We start from the raw sequence: 14,878 nt of genomic DNA, 5'->3' as shown, positions 1-14,878 counted from the left end.
CTCTGGTTCCCATATGGGGCTCTCCTGGACCTGGTTCCTGTGGTCTCCCTCTGGCCTCACTTGGAACACAGTGACTCTGATCCATATTTGCGCCTCTCCTGGACCTTTGACTCTGGTCCTTACCTGGGCATCATTGGGACCTGGATACTCTCTTATATACCTGGGCCTCACCTGGACCTGGTGACTGTGGTCCCACCTGGGCCTCACCAGGACGAGGTGACTGGTTCCCACAGGGACCTTACCTGGACCTGGTGACTCAGGTCCTCATATGGGCATCATGGGACCTGGTTTCTCAGTTCCACATCGGGGCCTCACCTGGACCTAGTGATTCTCCTCCCCCTCTGGGCCTCACCCTGACCTGTTGACTCTGGTCCCCACCTGGATATCACCAGAACCGGGTGACTCTCGTCTCCCTCTGGGACTCACCCGGAGCTGGGGACACTGGTCCTCAACTGGGCCTCAACAGGACCTGGTGAATCTACTCCTCACTTAGGCCTCATCTGGACCTTGTGACTCTTTTCTCACCTGGCATCAATGGGACATGTTTACTCTTTTCCCCACCTGGGCCTCACCTGGACATGATAACTTGCCTCCACACTTTGGCCTCAACTGGTCCTGATGACTATGGTCCCCCCACCTAGGCCTCAATCTGGACCTGGTGACTGGTCCCCACCTGTGTCTCACCTGGACCTGGTGACTCTCGTTCCCACATGAACCACACCTGGACCTGGTGACTGTGGGGTTCTTGGAACTCACATTTACCTGGTGACTCCGGTCTCCACTAGGGCCTCACCTGGATCTGGTGACTCTGGCCTGCAGGTTGGCCTCACCTGGACATGGTGAGTGGGGTTGCCACCTGGGCCTCAATCATACCTGGTGACTCAGGTCCCCACGTGGGCCTCTTGGACCTGGTGAATCTGGTCCTTACCTGGTCCTCTCCCAGACATGGGGACTCTGGTCACCACCTGGGCCTCACCTGGACCTGGTGAATCTGGTCCCCTTCTGCCTAACCCAGTCCTGGTGACTTTGTTCCACACCTGGACCTGATTGTTGTGGACTCCTTCTTGACCTCACCTGGAACTGCTGAATCTGATCCTAACTGGGCCTCAACCAGATCGGGTAACTCTGGTCCTCACCTGTGGACATATGACCTGGATCGTCTCTTCCACACCGGAGCCTAACCTGCACATGATGACTCTGGAACGTGTCTGGGCCTCACCCTGACCTGGTGACTCTGGACCCATCTGGATGTCACCTGCACCAGGTGATTCTGGTACCCCTCTAGGACTCAACCAGATCTGGTGACTCTGGTCCTCAACTGGGCCTCACCTGGACCTAGTGAATATGCTCCATCTGAGTCTCATTTGGACCTGGTGACTCTGGTCCCTACCTGGGCGTCATCGGGACATGGTTCCACTGCATGGCCTGCAGGTTGGCCTCAGCTGGACATGGTATCTCTCGTCCGTACCTGGCATCATTGGGACATGGTTCCTCTGCATGGCCTTCAGGTTGGCCTCACCTGGACCTGGTGATTGGGGTTGCCACCTGGTCCTCACCCATACCTGGTGACACAGGTCCCCACGTGTGCCTCACTTGGACCTGGTGAATATGGTCCTTACCTGGTCCTCACCCGGAACTGGTAACCTGGTCACCACCTGGGAATCACCTGGGCCTGGTGAATCTTCCCCATCTGGGCCTCACACACACCTGGTAACTTTGTTCCCCACCTGGACCTGATTGCTGTGGACTCCTTCTTGTCGTCACCTGGACCTGGTGACTCTGATGCTAACTGTACCTCACGCAGATCTGGTGACTCTGGTCCTCACCTTTGGATCATTATTACCTGGATACTCTGTTCCACGCCTGAGCATCACCTGGACACGATGACTCTGGATCCCCTCTGGGCCTCACCCTAACATGGTGACTCTGGTCTCCATCTGGATGTCACCAGACCAGGTGAATCTGGTACCCGTCTGGGCCTCAACTAGACCTGGTGACTCTGGTCCTCAACTGGGCCTCACCGGGACCTAGTGTATATGCTCCCCACCTGCGCCTCATCTGGACATGTTGACTCTGGTTCTACGTGGGCATCATCGGGACATGGTTACTCTATTCCCCACTGGGACTGACCTGATCCTGGTAACACTGGTCCTGACTTTGGCTTTTTCTGTACCAGGTGACTCTGGCTCCACCTGGGCCTCACCTGTAACTGGTGACTCTGATCCTAAGCATGGCCTCACCTGACCTGGTGACTGTGGTTCCCATCGGGACCTCACCTGGGCCTAATGTCTCTGGTCCCAACTGGGCCTCAACAGGACCTGGTGTCTCGGTACCCACCTCGGAAGCATCAGGATATGGTTACACTGTTCAATAACAGTGACCCAGCTGGACCTATTTACTCTGGCCTTCACCTGGGCCACACCTGGACATGGTGACACTGCTTCCCACCTGGGTCTCACCTGGACATGCTGAGTCAGATCCCCACCTGGTCCTCACCTATAACTGGTGATTCTTTTCCCACATGGACATCATATGGACCTGGTGGCTGCAGTGTTTCAAGCTTCTCATGTACCTCGTGACTCTGGTCCGCACCAGGGACTCACCAGGACCTGGTGAGTGTGGTTGCCACCTGCACCTACCCAGGACCTGGTGATTCTGGTCTGCACCTCAGACTACCCTGGATCTGGTGACTGTGGTCCCCACCTGCGCTTCACCTGGATTTTGGGGACTCCGGTCCCCATCTGGGCCTCACCTGGCCCTGTTGACAATGGTCCTCAATTGGGCAAAATTGGGACCCGGTGACTGTGTTCCACAACTGGAACTCACCTGGACAAGTTGACTCTGGTCCCCACTGGGTCTCACTGTGCCCTAGTGACTGTGAACCCCACTTTGGCCTGACCTGGACCTGCTGACCCTGGTCGCCACCTGCGCCTGACCTCGAACTGTTGACTCTGGTTCTTTCAAGGGCCTCCCCTGTACCTAGTGATCATGGTCCCCAACTGGGCCTCAACTGGACGTGGTGACTCTTGTCACCACCGGGGACTCACCTGGACCTGCTTACTGTGTTCCACACCTGGGCCTCAAGTAAACCTGTTGCCCATGGTCCCCAAGCCGGCCTCACATGGACCTTTTGGCTCTGATCCCTGCCGGGGTCTCACGTGTATCTGGTAACTCTGATCCGCACCTGGGCCTCATCTGGACCTAGTGACTCTGGTCCCCACCTGGGCTTCACCTGGATCTGGTGACTCTGGTCCCCACCTGGAATTCACCTGGATCTGGTGACTCTGGTCCCCACATGGACCTCTCCTGGACCTGCTGACTCTCCTTCCAACCTGGACCTCACCTGGATCTGGTGCCTCTGGTCCTCAGTTTGGCCTCACCTGGACCTGGTGTCTCTCGTCCCCACTTTGACCTAACTCAGAACTGCTGAATCTTGCCCCACCTAGGCCGCACCCAGACCTGGTGACTCTTGTCCCCAGCTATACCTCAATTCGACCTGATGAATCTGGTCCTCACGTGGGCCTCACATGGACCTGGGACTCAGCTGGATAGAGTGGCTCTGGTTCCCACAAGGGGCTCACCTGATACTGCTGACTGTGGTCTTATTCTATGCCTCACCAGGACCTAGTGATTCTGTTCCCCATCTGGGCCTGCACGGCCCTAGTGAACTGGTCCTCACCCAGGCATCTTTGGGACCTGGATACTCTATTCCACACCTGGGCCTCACTTTGACCAGGGACCTCTGGTCCCATTCTCGGCCTCAAAGTAAACTGGTTACTCTGGTACCCCTCTGGGCCTCACTCTTACCTGGTGATCTGGTCACCCCTTGGGCTTCACTTGGGCCTGGTGAATCTGGTCCATAGCTGGTCCGGACCTGGATCTGGTGACTGGTCGCCACCTGGGCCTCACCTGGACTTGGTGAATCCTGTTGTCACCTGCGACTCACCTGGACCTTGTGCCTGTGGTCCCTCCTGGACCTCACCTGGATCTGGTGGCTCTGGTTCCCATAAGGGGCTCTCCTGGACCTGGTTCCTGTGGTTTCCTTCTGGCCTCACCTGGAACACAATGACTGTGATCCATATTTGGGCCTCTCCTGGACCTGTTGACTCTGGTCCTTACCTGGGCATCATTGGGACCTGGATACTCTCTTATATACCTGGGCCTCACCTGGACCTGGTGACTGTGGTCCCACATGGGCCTCACCTGGACGAGGTGACTGGTTCTCACAGGGACCTCACCTGGACCTGGTGACTCAGGTCCTCATATGGGCATCATGGGACCGGGTTTCTCAGTTCCACATTAGGGCTTCACATGGACCTAGTGATTCTCGTCCCCGTCTGGGCCTCACCCTGACTGGTGACTCTGGTCCCCACCTGGATATCACCAGAACCGTGTGACACACCCGGAGCTGGGGACACTGGTCCTCAGCTGGGCCTCAACAGGACCTGGTGAATCTACTCCTCACTTAGGCCTCGTCTGGACCTTGTGACTCTTTTCCCACCTGGCATCAATGGGACATGGTTACTCTGTTCCCCACCTGCGTCTCACCTGGACATGATAAATTTGGTCCACACTTTGGCCTCAACTGGTCCAGATGACTCTGGTCCCCCCACCTAGGCCTCAATCAGCACCTGGTGACTGTGGTCCCCATCTGGGTCTCACCGTGCCCTAGTGACTGTGAAATCCTCTTTGGCCTGACTTGGACCTGCTGACCCTGGTTGAAACCTGCGCCTGACCTCGAACTGTTGACTCTGGTTCTTTCAAGGGCCTCCCATGGACCTGGTGAACCTGATCCCCACCTGGGCCTCACCTGGACGTGGTGACCCTTGTCACAACCAGGAACTCACCTGAACCTGCTTACGGTGTTCCACACCTGGGCCTCAAGTAGACCTGTTGACCATAGTCCCCAAGCTGGCCTCACACGGACCTGTTGCGTCTGATCCCCACCGGGGCCTCACTTGTACCTGGTAACTATGGTCCTCACATGGGCCTCATCTGGACCTAGTGACTCTGGTCGCAACCTGGGCTTCACCTGGAACTGGTGACTCTGGTCCCCACCTGGACCTCTCCTGGACCTGGTGACTCTCTTTCCAACATGGACCTCACCTGGATCTGGTGCCTCTGGTCCTTAGTATGGCCTCACCTGGACCTGGTGTCTCTCGTCCCCACTTTGACCTAACTCAGAACTGCTGAATCTTGCCTCACCTAGGCCGCAGCCAGACCTGGTGACTCTTGTCCCCAGCTATTACTCAATTCGACCTGATGAATCTGGTCCTCACGTGGGCCTCACATGGATCTGGGACTCTGCTGGATAGAGTGGCTCTGGTTCCCACAAGGGGCTCACCTGATACTGCTGACTGTGGTCTTATTCTATGCTTCACCAGGACCTAGTGATTCTGTTCCTCATCTGGGCCTGCATGGCCCTAGTGACTCTGGTACTCACCCAGGTATCACTGAGACCTGGATTCTCTATTCCACACCTGGGCCTTACTTGGACCAGGGACCTCTGGTCCCATTCCGGGCCTCACACTAAACTGCTTACTCTGGTTCCCCCTCTGGGCCTCACCCTTACCTGGTGACTCTGGTCACCCGTTAGGGTTCACTTGGGCCTGGTGAATCTGGTCCATAGCTGGTCCGCACCTGGTTCTGGTGACTAGTCGCCACCTGGGCCTCACCTGGACTTGGTGAATCCTGTTGCCACCTGCGCCTCACCTGGACCTTGTGACTGTGGTCCCACCTGGACCTCACCTGGATCCGGTGGCTCTGGTTTCCATATGTGGCTCTCCTGACCTGGTTCCTGTGGTCTCCATCTGGCCTCACCTGGAACAAAATGACTCTGATCCATATTTGGGCCTCTCCTGCACCTGTTGACTCTGGTCCTTACCTGGGCATCATTGGGACCTTGATACTCTCTTATATACCTGGGCCTCACCTGGACCTGGTGACTGTGGTCCCACCTGGGCCACACCTGGACGAGGTGACTGGTTCCCACAGGGACCTCACCTGGACCTGGTGACTCAGGTCCTCTTATGGGCATCATGGGACCTCGTTACTCAGTTCCACATCGGGGCCTCACCTGGACCTAGTGATTCTGTTCCCCATCTGGGCCTACATGGCCCTAGTGACACTGGTCCTCACCGAGGCATCATTGGGACCTGGAAACTATATTCCACACCTGGGCCTCACTTTGACCAGGGACCTCTGGTCCCATCCTGTGCCTCAAACTAAACTGGTTATTCTGGTTCCCCCTCTGTGACTCACCCTTACCTGGTGACTCTGGTAACCCTTTGGGCATCACTTCGGCCTGGTGAATCTGGTCCTTAGCTGGTCCGCACCTGATTCTGGTGACTGGTCGTCACCTGGGCCTCACCTGGTCTTGTTGAATCCTGTGGCCACCTGCGCCTCAACTGGACCTTGTGACTGTGGTCCCACCTGGACCTCACCTGGATCTGGTGGCTCTGGTTCCCTTATGGGGGTCTCCTGGACCTGGTTCCTGTGGTCTCCATCTGGCCTCACCTGGAACACAATGACTCTGATCCATATTTGGGCTTCTCCTGGGCTTGTTGACTATGGTCCTTACCTGGTCATCAAAGGGACCTGGATACTCTCTTATATATCTGGGCCTCACCTGGACCTGGTGACTGTGGTCCCACCTGGGCCTCACCTGGACGAGGTGACTAGTTCCCACAGGGACCTCACCTGGACCTGGTGACTCAGGTCCTCTTACGGGCATCATGGGACCAGGTTTCTCAGATCCACATCGGGGCCTCAACTGGACCTAGTGATTCTCGTCCCCCTCTGGGCCTCACCCTGACCTGGTGACTCTGGTCCCCACCTGGATATCACCAGAACCGGGTGACTCTGGTCCCCATCTGGGACTCACCCGGAGCTGGGGACACCGGTCCTCAACTGGGCCTCAACAGGACCTGGTGAATCTACTCCTCACTTAGACCTCGTCTGGATCTTGTGACTCTTTTCCCACCTGGCATCAATGGGACATGGTTACTCTGTTCCGCACCTGGGCCTCACATGGACTTGATAACTTTGCTCCGCATTTTGGCCTCAACTGGTCCTGAGGACTCTGGTCGCCCCACCTAGGCCTCAATCTCGACCTGGAGACTTCGTCCCAACCTGGGTCTCACCTGGACCTGGTGACTCTCTTTCCCACATGAACCACACCAGGTCCTGGTGACCGTGTTGTTCTTGTAGAATCACTTTTAACTGTTGACTCCAGTCCCCACTAGGACCTCACGTGAATCGGGTGACTTGGCCTGCAGGTTGGCCTCACATGGACCTGGTTAGTGGGGATGCCACTTGGGCCTCACCCATACCTGGTGACTCAGGTCTAAACGTGGGCCTCTTGGACCTGGTGAATCTGGTCCTTACCTGGTCCTCTCCCAGACCCGGGGACTCTGGTCACCACCTGGGCCTCACCTGGACCTGGTGAATCCGGTCCCCATCTGGTCCTCACTCAGTCCTGGTGACTTTGTTCCCCACCTTGACCTGATTGCTGTGGACTCTTTCATGGCCTCACCTGGACCTGGTGACTCTGATCCTATCTGCGTGCACCCAGACCTGGTGACTCTGGTCCTCACCTGGGCATCATTGGTACCTGGTGACTATGTTCCACACCTAGCCTCACCTGGACATGAGACTCTGGACTCTCGAACCACTCTGGGCCTAACCCTGACCTGGTGACTCTGGTCTCCATCTGGATGTCACCTGGACCAGGTGATTCTGGTACCCCTCTCGGCCTCAACCAGATCTGGTGACTCTGGTCCTCAACTGGGCCTCACCTGGACCTAGTGAATATGCTCCATCTGGGCCTCATTTGGACCTGGTGACTCTGGTCCCTACCTGGGCTACATCGGGACATGGTTCCACTGCATGGCCTGCAGGTTGGCCTCACTTGGACCTGGTAACTCTGGTCTCTACCTGGGCATCATCGGGACATGGTTCCACACATGGCCTGCAGGTTGGCCTCACTAGGACCTGCTGATTCTAGTCCCTACCTGGGCATCATCTGGACATGGTTTCTCTGCATGGCCTGCTGGTGGGCCTCACCTGGACCTGGTGAGTGGCGTTGTCACCTTGGCCTCACACATGCCTGGTGACACAGGTCCCCACGTGGGCCTCACTTGGGCCTGGTGAATCTGGTCCTTACCTGGTCCTCACCCGTTCCTCACCCGGAACTCCTAACTCGGGTCACCACCTGGGAATCACAAGAACCTGGTTCATCTGGTCCCCATCTGGTCCTCATCCTGGTGACTTTGTCACCCCACCTGGAACGGATTGCTGTGGACTCCTTCTTGGCCTCACCTGGATCTGGTGACTCTGATCCTAACTGGGCCTCACCCAGATCTGGTGACTCTGGTCCTCACCTGTGGACCATTATGACCTGGATACTCTGTTCCACACGTGAGCCTCACCTGGACATGATGACACTGGATCCCCTCTGGCATCATTGGGACCTGGATACTCTCTTATATACATGCCCTCACCTGGAACTGGTGACTGTGGTCCCACCTGGGCCTCACCTGGACGAGGTGACTGGTTCCCACAGGGACCTCAACTGGACCTGGTGACTCAGGTCCTCATATGGGCATCATGGGACCTGATTTCTTAGTTATACATCAGGGCCTCACCTGGACCTAGTGATTCTCGTCCCCCTGTGGGCCTCACTGTGACGTGGTGACTCTGGTCCCCACCTGGATATCACCAGTACCGGGTGACTCGCCCCCTCTCGGACTCCCCCGGAGCTGGGGTCACTGGTCTTCAACTGGGCCTCAACAGGGCCTGGTGAATCTACTCCTCACTTAGGCCTCGTCTGGACCTTGTGACTCTTTTCGCACCTGGCAACAATGGGACATTGTTATTTTCTTCCACACCTGGGCCTCACCTGGACATGATAACTTTGCTCCACACTTTGGCCTCAACTGGTTCTGATGACACTGGTCGCCCCACCTTGTCCTCAATCTGGACCTGGTGACTGTGGTCCACACCAGGGTCTCACCTGGACGTGGTGACTAAGTTCCGACATGAACCACACCTGGACCTGGTGACTGTGGTGTTCTTGTAGACTCACATTTACCAGGTGACTCCTGTCAACACTAGGGCCTCACCTGGTTCTGGTGACTCTGGCCTGCAGGTTGGCCTCACCTGGACCTGGTGAGTGGGTTTGCCACTTGGGCATCACCCATACCTGGTGACTCAGGTCACCACGTGGGCCTCTTGGACCTGGTGAATCTGGTCCGTACCTGGTCCTCTCCCAGACCCGGGGACTCTGGTCACCACCTGGGCCTCACCTGGACCTGGTGAACGAATCTGTTCCCCATCTGGGGCTCACCCAGTCCTGGTGACTTTGTTCCCCACCTGGACCTGATTGCTGTGGACTCTTTCTTGGCCTCACCTGGACCTGGTGACTCTGATCCTATCTGCACGTCACCCAGACCTGGTCACTCTGGTCCTCACCTGGGCATCATTGGTACCTGGTGACTCTTTTCCACACCTGAGCCTCACCTGGACATGATGACTCTGGAACCATTCTGGGCCTCACCCTGACCTGGTGACTCTGGTCTCCATCTGTATATCACCTGGTCCAGGTGACTCTGGGACCCCTCTAGGCCTCAACCAGGTCTGGGGACTCTGGTCCTCAACTGGGCCTCACCTGGACCTAGTGAATATGCTCCATCTGGGCCTCAGTTGGTCCTGGTGACTCTGGTCCCTACCTGGGCATGATCGGGACATGGATCCACTGCATGGCCTGCAGGTTAGCCTCAGCTGGACCTGGTAATTCTGGTCCCTACCTGGGCATCACCGGGACACGATTTCTCTGCATAGCCTCCAGGTTGGCCTCACCTGGACCTAGTGAGTGGTGTTGCCACCTGGGGCTCACCCATACCTGGTGACATAGTTCCCCACGTGGGCCTCACTTGGACCTGGTGAATATGGTCCTTTCCTCGTACACACCCGGACCTGGTAACCCTGGTCACCACCTGGGAATCACCTGGACCTGGTGAATCTGGTCCCCCTCTGGGCCTCACCCAGTCCTGTTGAATTTCTTCCCCACCTGGACCTGATTGCTGTGGACTCCTCTTGGCCTCAACTGGAACTGGTGACTCTGATCCTAACTGGGCCTCACCCAGATCTCGTGACTCTGGTCCTCACCAGTGGACCATTATGACCTGGATACTCTGTTCTACACCTGAGCCTCACCTGGACATGATGACTCTGGAACCTCTCTGGGCGTCACCCTGACCTGGTGAATCTGGACCCATCTGGATGGCACCTGGACCAGGTGATTCGGGTACCCCTCTAGTCCTCAACCAGGTCTGGTGACTCTGGTCCTCAACTAGGCCTCACCTGGACCTAGTGAATATGCTCCATCTGGGCCTCCTTTGGACCTGGTGACTCTGGTCCCTACCTGGGCATCATCGGGACATGGTTCCACTGCATGGCCTGCAGGTTGGCCTGACCTGGACCTGGTAACTCTGGTCCCTACCTGGGCATCATCGGATCACGGTTCCTCTGCATTGCCTGCAGAATGGCCTCACCTGGACCTGGTGAGTGGGGTTGCCACCTGGGTCTCACACATACCTGGTGACACAGGTCCCCACGTGGGCCTCACTTGGACATGGTTAATCTGGTCCTTCCCAGGTTCTCTCTGATACCCGGGATCGCTGGTCCCCAACACGGCCTCACCTGGACCTGTTGAATCTGGTCCCCATCTGGGCCTCACCCAGTACTGGTGACTTTGTTCCCCACCTGGACTTGATGGCTGTGGACTCTTTCTTGGCCTCAGCTGGAACTGGTGACGCTGATCCTATCTGCGCGTCACCCAGACCTGGTGACTCTGGTCCTCAACTGGGCATGATTGATACCTGGTGACTCTGTTCCACACCTGAGCCTCATCTGGACATGATGACTCTGGATCCTCTCTGGGCCTCACCCTGACCTGGTGACTCTGGTCCCCATCTGGATGTCACTTTGACCAGGTGAATCTGGTACCCCTCTAGTCCTCAACCAGATCTGGTGTCACTGGTCCTCAACTGGGCCTCACCTGGACCTAGTGAATATACTCCATCTGGGCCTCATTTGGACCTGGTGAGTCTGGTCCCTACCTGGGCATCATCGGGACATGTTTCCACTGCATGGCCTGCAGGTTGGCCTCACATGGACCTGGTAAGTGTGGTTGCCACCTGCACCTCACCAGGACCTGGTGATTCTGGTCTGCATCTGAGATTACCCTGGATCTGGAGACTGTGGTCCCCACCTGGGCTTCACCTGGATTTGGGGACTCCGGTCCCCATCTGGGCCTCACCTGGCCCTGTTGACCATGGTCCTCAACTGGGAAAAATTGGGACGTGGTGACTGTGTTCCACAACAGGACCTCACCTGGACCAAGTTACTCTGGTCCCCCTCTGGGTCTCACCGTGCCCTAGTGACTGTGAAGCCCACTTTGGCCTGAATGGGACCTGCTGACCCTCGTTGCCACCTGCGCCTGACCTCGAACTGTTGACTCTGCTTTATTCAAGGACCTCCCCTCTACCTGGTGATCCTGGTCACCACCTGGGCTTCACCTTGACATGGTGACCCTTGTCACCACCGGGGACTCACCTGGACCTGGTTACTGTGTTCTACACCTGGGCCTCAAGTAGACCTGTTGACCATGGTCCCCAAGCCGTCCTCACAAGTACGTGTTGCCTCTGATCCCCACCGGGGCCTCACGTGTACCTGGTAACTCTGGTCCTCACCTGGGCCGCATCTGGACCTAGTGACTCTGGTCCCCACCTGGACTTCACCTGGATCTGGTGACTCTGGACCCCACCTGGACCTCACCTCGATCTCGACTCCGGTCCTCAGTTTGGCCTCACCTGGACCTGGTGTCTTTCGTCCCCACTTTGACCTAACTCAGAACTGCTGAATCTTGCCCCACCTAGGCCACACCCAAACCTGGTGACTCTCGTTCCCACATGAACCACACCTGGACCTGGTGACTGTTTTGTTCTGGTAGACACATTTACCTGGTGACTCCGGTCCCCAAGGGCCTCACATGGATCTGTTGACTCTGGCCTGCTTGTTGGCCTCACCTGGACCTGGTGAGTGGGGTTGCCACCTGGGCCTCACCCATACCTGGTGACTCAGGTCCCCACGTGGGCCTCTTGGACCTGGTGAATCTGGTCCTTACCTGGTCCTCTCCCAGAACCGGGGTCTCTGGTCACCACCTGGGCCTCACCTGGACCTGGTGAATCTGGTCCCCATCTGGGCCTCACCCTATCCTGGTGACTTTGTTCCCCAATTGGACCTGATTGCTGTGGACACCTTCTTGGCCTCACCTGGAACTGGTGACTCTGATCCTAACTGGGCCTCACCCAGATCTGGTGACTCTGGTCCTCACCTGTGGACCATTATGACCTGGATACTCTGTTCCACACGTGAGCCTCACCTGGACATGATGACACTGGATCCCCTCTGGGCCTCAGCCTGACATGGTGACTCTGGTCCTCATCTGGATGTCACCTAGACCAGGTGAATCTGGTACCCATCTAGGCCTCAAATTGACCTGGAGACTCTGGGTCTCAACAGATCCTCACGGGGACCTAGTTAACATGTTCCACACCTACGCCGCATCTGGGCATGGTGACTATGGTTTTACCTGTGCATCCTCGGGAAATGGTTGCTCTATTCCCCACTGGGACTGACCTGATCCTGGTAACTCTGGTCCTGACTTTGGCCTCTTATGTACCAGGTGACTCTGGCTCCACCTGGGCCTCACCTGTAACTGGTGACTCTGATCCTAAGCATGGCCTCACCTGACCTGGTGACTGTGGTTCCCATGGGGACCTCACCTGGACCTCTGGTCTCTGGTCCCACCAGGGCCTTCCAGGACCTGGCCCAGAGTCATCATGTCCAGGTGAGGCTGACATGGTGACTCTGGTCTCCATCAGGATGTCACCTAGACCAGGTGAATCTGGTACCCCTCTAGGCCTCAAGTAGACCTGGTGACTCTGGTCCGCAACTGGGCCTCACAGGGACCTAGTGAATATGCTGCCACCTGCCCCGATTCTGGACCTGGTAACACTGGTCCCTACCTTGACATCATCGAGACACGGTTCTTCTTCATGGCCTGCAGGTTGGCCTCACCTGGACCTGGTGATTCTCGTCCTTCTCTGGGTCTCACCGTGACGTGGTGACTCTGGTACCCACATGGATATCACCAGAACCAGGTGACTCTGGTTTCCCTCTGGGACTCACCCAGAGCTGGAGACACTGGTCATCAACTGGGCCTCAACAGGACCTAGTGAATCTACTCCTCACTTAGACCTCGTCTGGACCTGTGACTCTTTTCCCACCTGACATCAATGGGACATGGTTACTCTGTTCCCCAACTGGGCCTCACCTGGATATGATAACTTTGCTCCACACTTTTGCCTCAACTGGTCCTGATGAATCTGGTCCCCCCACCTAGGCCTCAATCTGGACCTGGTAACTGTGGTCCCCACCTCGGTCTCTCCTGGACCTGGTGACTCTTGTTCCCACATGAACCACACCTGGACCTGGTGACTGTGGTGTTCTTGTAGACTCACATTTACCTAGTGACTCTGGTCCCCACTAGGGCCTCACGTGGATCTGGTGACTCCAGCCTGCAGGTTGGCCTCACCTGGACCTGGTGAGTGGGGTTGCCACTTGGGACACACCCATACCTGGTGACTCAGGTCCCCACGTGGGCCTCTTGGACCTGGTGAATCTGGTCCTTACCTGGTCCTCTACTAGACCCGGGGACTCCGGTCACCACCTGGGCCTAACCTGGACCTGGTGAGTGAATCTGGTCTCCTTCTGGGCCTCACCCAGTCCTGGTGACTTTGTTCCACACCTGGACCTGATTGCTGTGGACTCTTTCTTGGCCTTACTTTGAACTGGTGGCTCTGATCCTATCTGCACCTCACCCAGATCTGGTGACTCTGGTCCTCACCTGGGCATCTTTGGTAGTTGGTGACTCTGTTCCACACCTGAGCCTCACCTGGACATGATGACTCTGGAACCCCTCTGGGCCTCACCCTGACCTGGTGACTCTGGACCCACCTGGATGTCACCTGGACCAAGTGATTCTGGTACCCCTCTAGGCCTCAACCAGATCTGGTGACTCTGGTCCTGAACTGGGCCTCACCTGGACCTAGTGAATATGCTCCATCTGGGCCTCATTTGGGCCTGCTGACTCTGGTCCCTACCTGGGCATCATCGGGACATGGTTCCACTGCATGGCCTTCAGGTTGGCCTCACATGGACCTGGTAACTCTGTTCCCTACCTGGGCATCATCGGGACATTGTTCCTCTACATGGCCTGCGGATAGGCCTCACTTGGACCTGGTGAGTGTGGTTGCCACCTGGGCCTCACACATACCTGTGACAAAGGTCCCCACGTGGGCCTAGATTGGACCTTGTGAATCTGGTCCTTACCTTATCCTCACCCGGAAGTGGTAACCCTGGTCACCACCTGGGCCTCACCTGGACCTGGTGAATCTGGTCTCCATTTGTGCCTCACCAAGTCCTGGTTTCTTTGTTCCCCACCTGGACCTGATTGCTGTGGACTCCTTCTTTGCCTCACCTGGAAATGGTGACTCTGATCCTAACTGGGCCTCAGCCAGATCTGGTGACTGTGGTCTTCACCTGTGGACCATTATGACCAGGATAATCTGTTCCACGCCTGAGTCTCACCTGCACATGATGACTCTGGATCCCCTCTGGGCCTCACCCTGACATGGTGACTCTGGTCCCCATCTGGATGTCACACAGACCAGGTGAATCTGGAACCCCTCCAGGCCTCAACTAGACCTGGTGACTCTGGTCCTCAACTGGGCCTCACCGGAACCTAGTGAAT

This window comes from Canis aureus, chromosome 31 (assembly GCF_053574225.1).
Source record: "Canis aureus isolate CA01 chromosome 31, VMU_Caureus_v.1.0, whole genome shotgun sequence".
Lineage (NCBI taxonomy): Eukaryota > Metazoa > Chordata > Mammalia > Carnivora > Canidae > Canis > Canis aureus.
The sequence above is the reverse complement of the archived record's forward strand: the minus strand, read 5'-3'. Positions refer to the sequence as shown.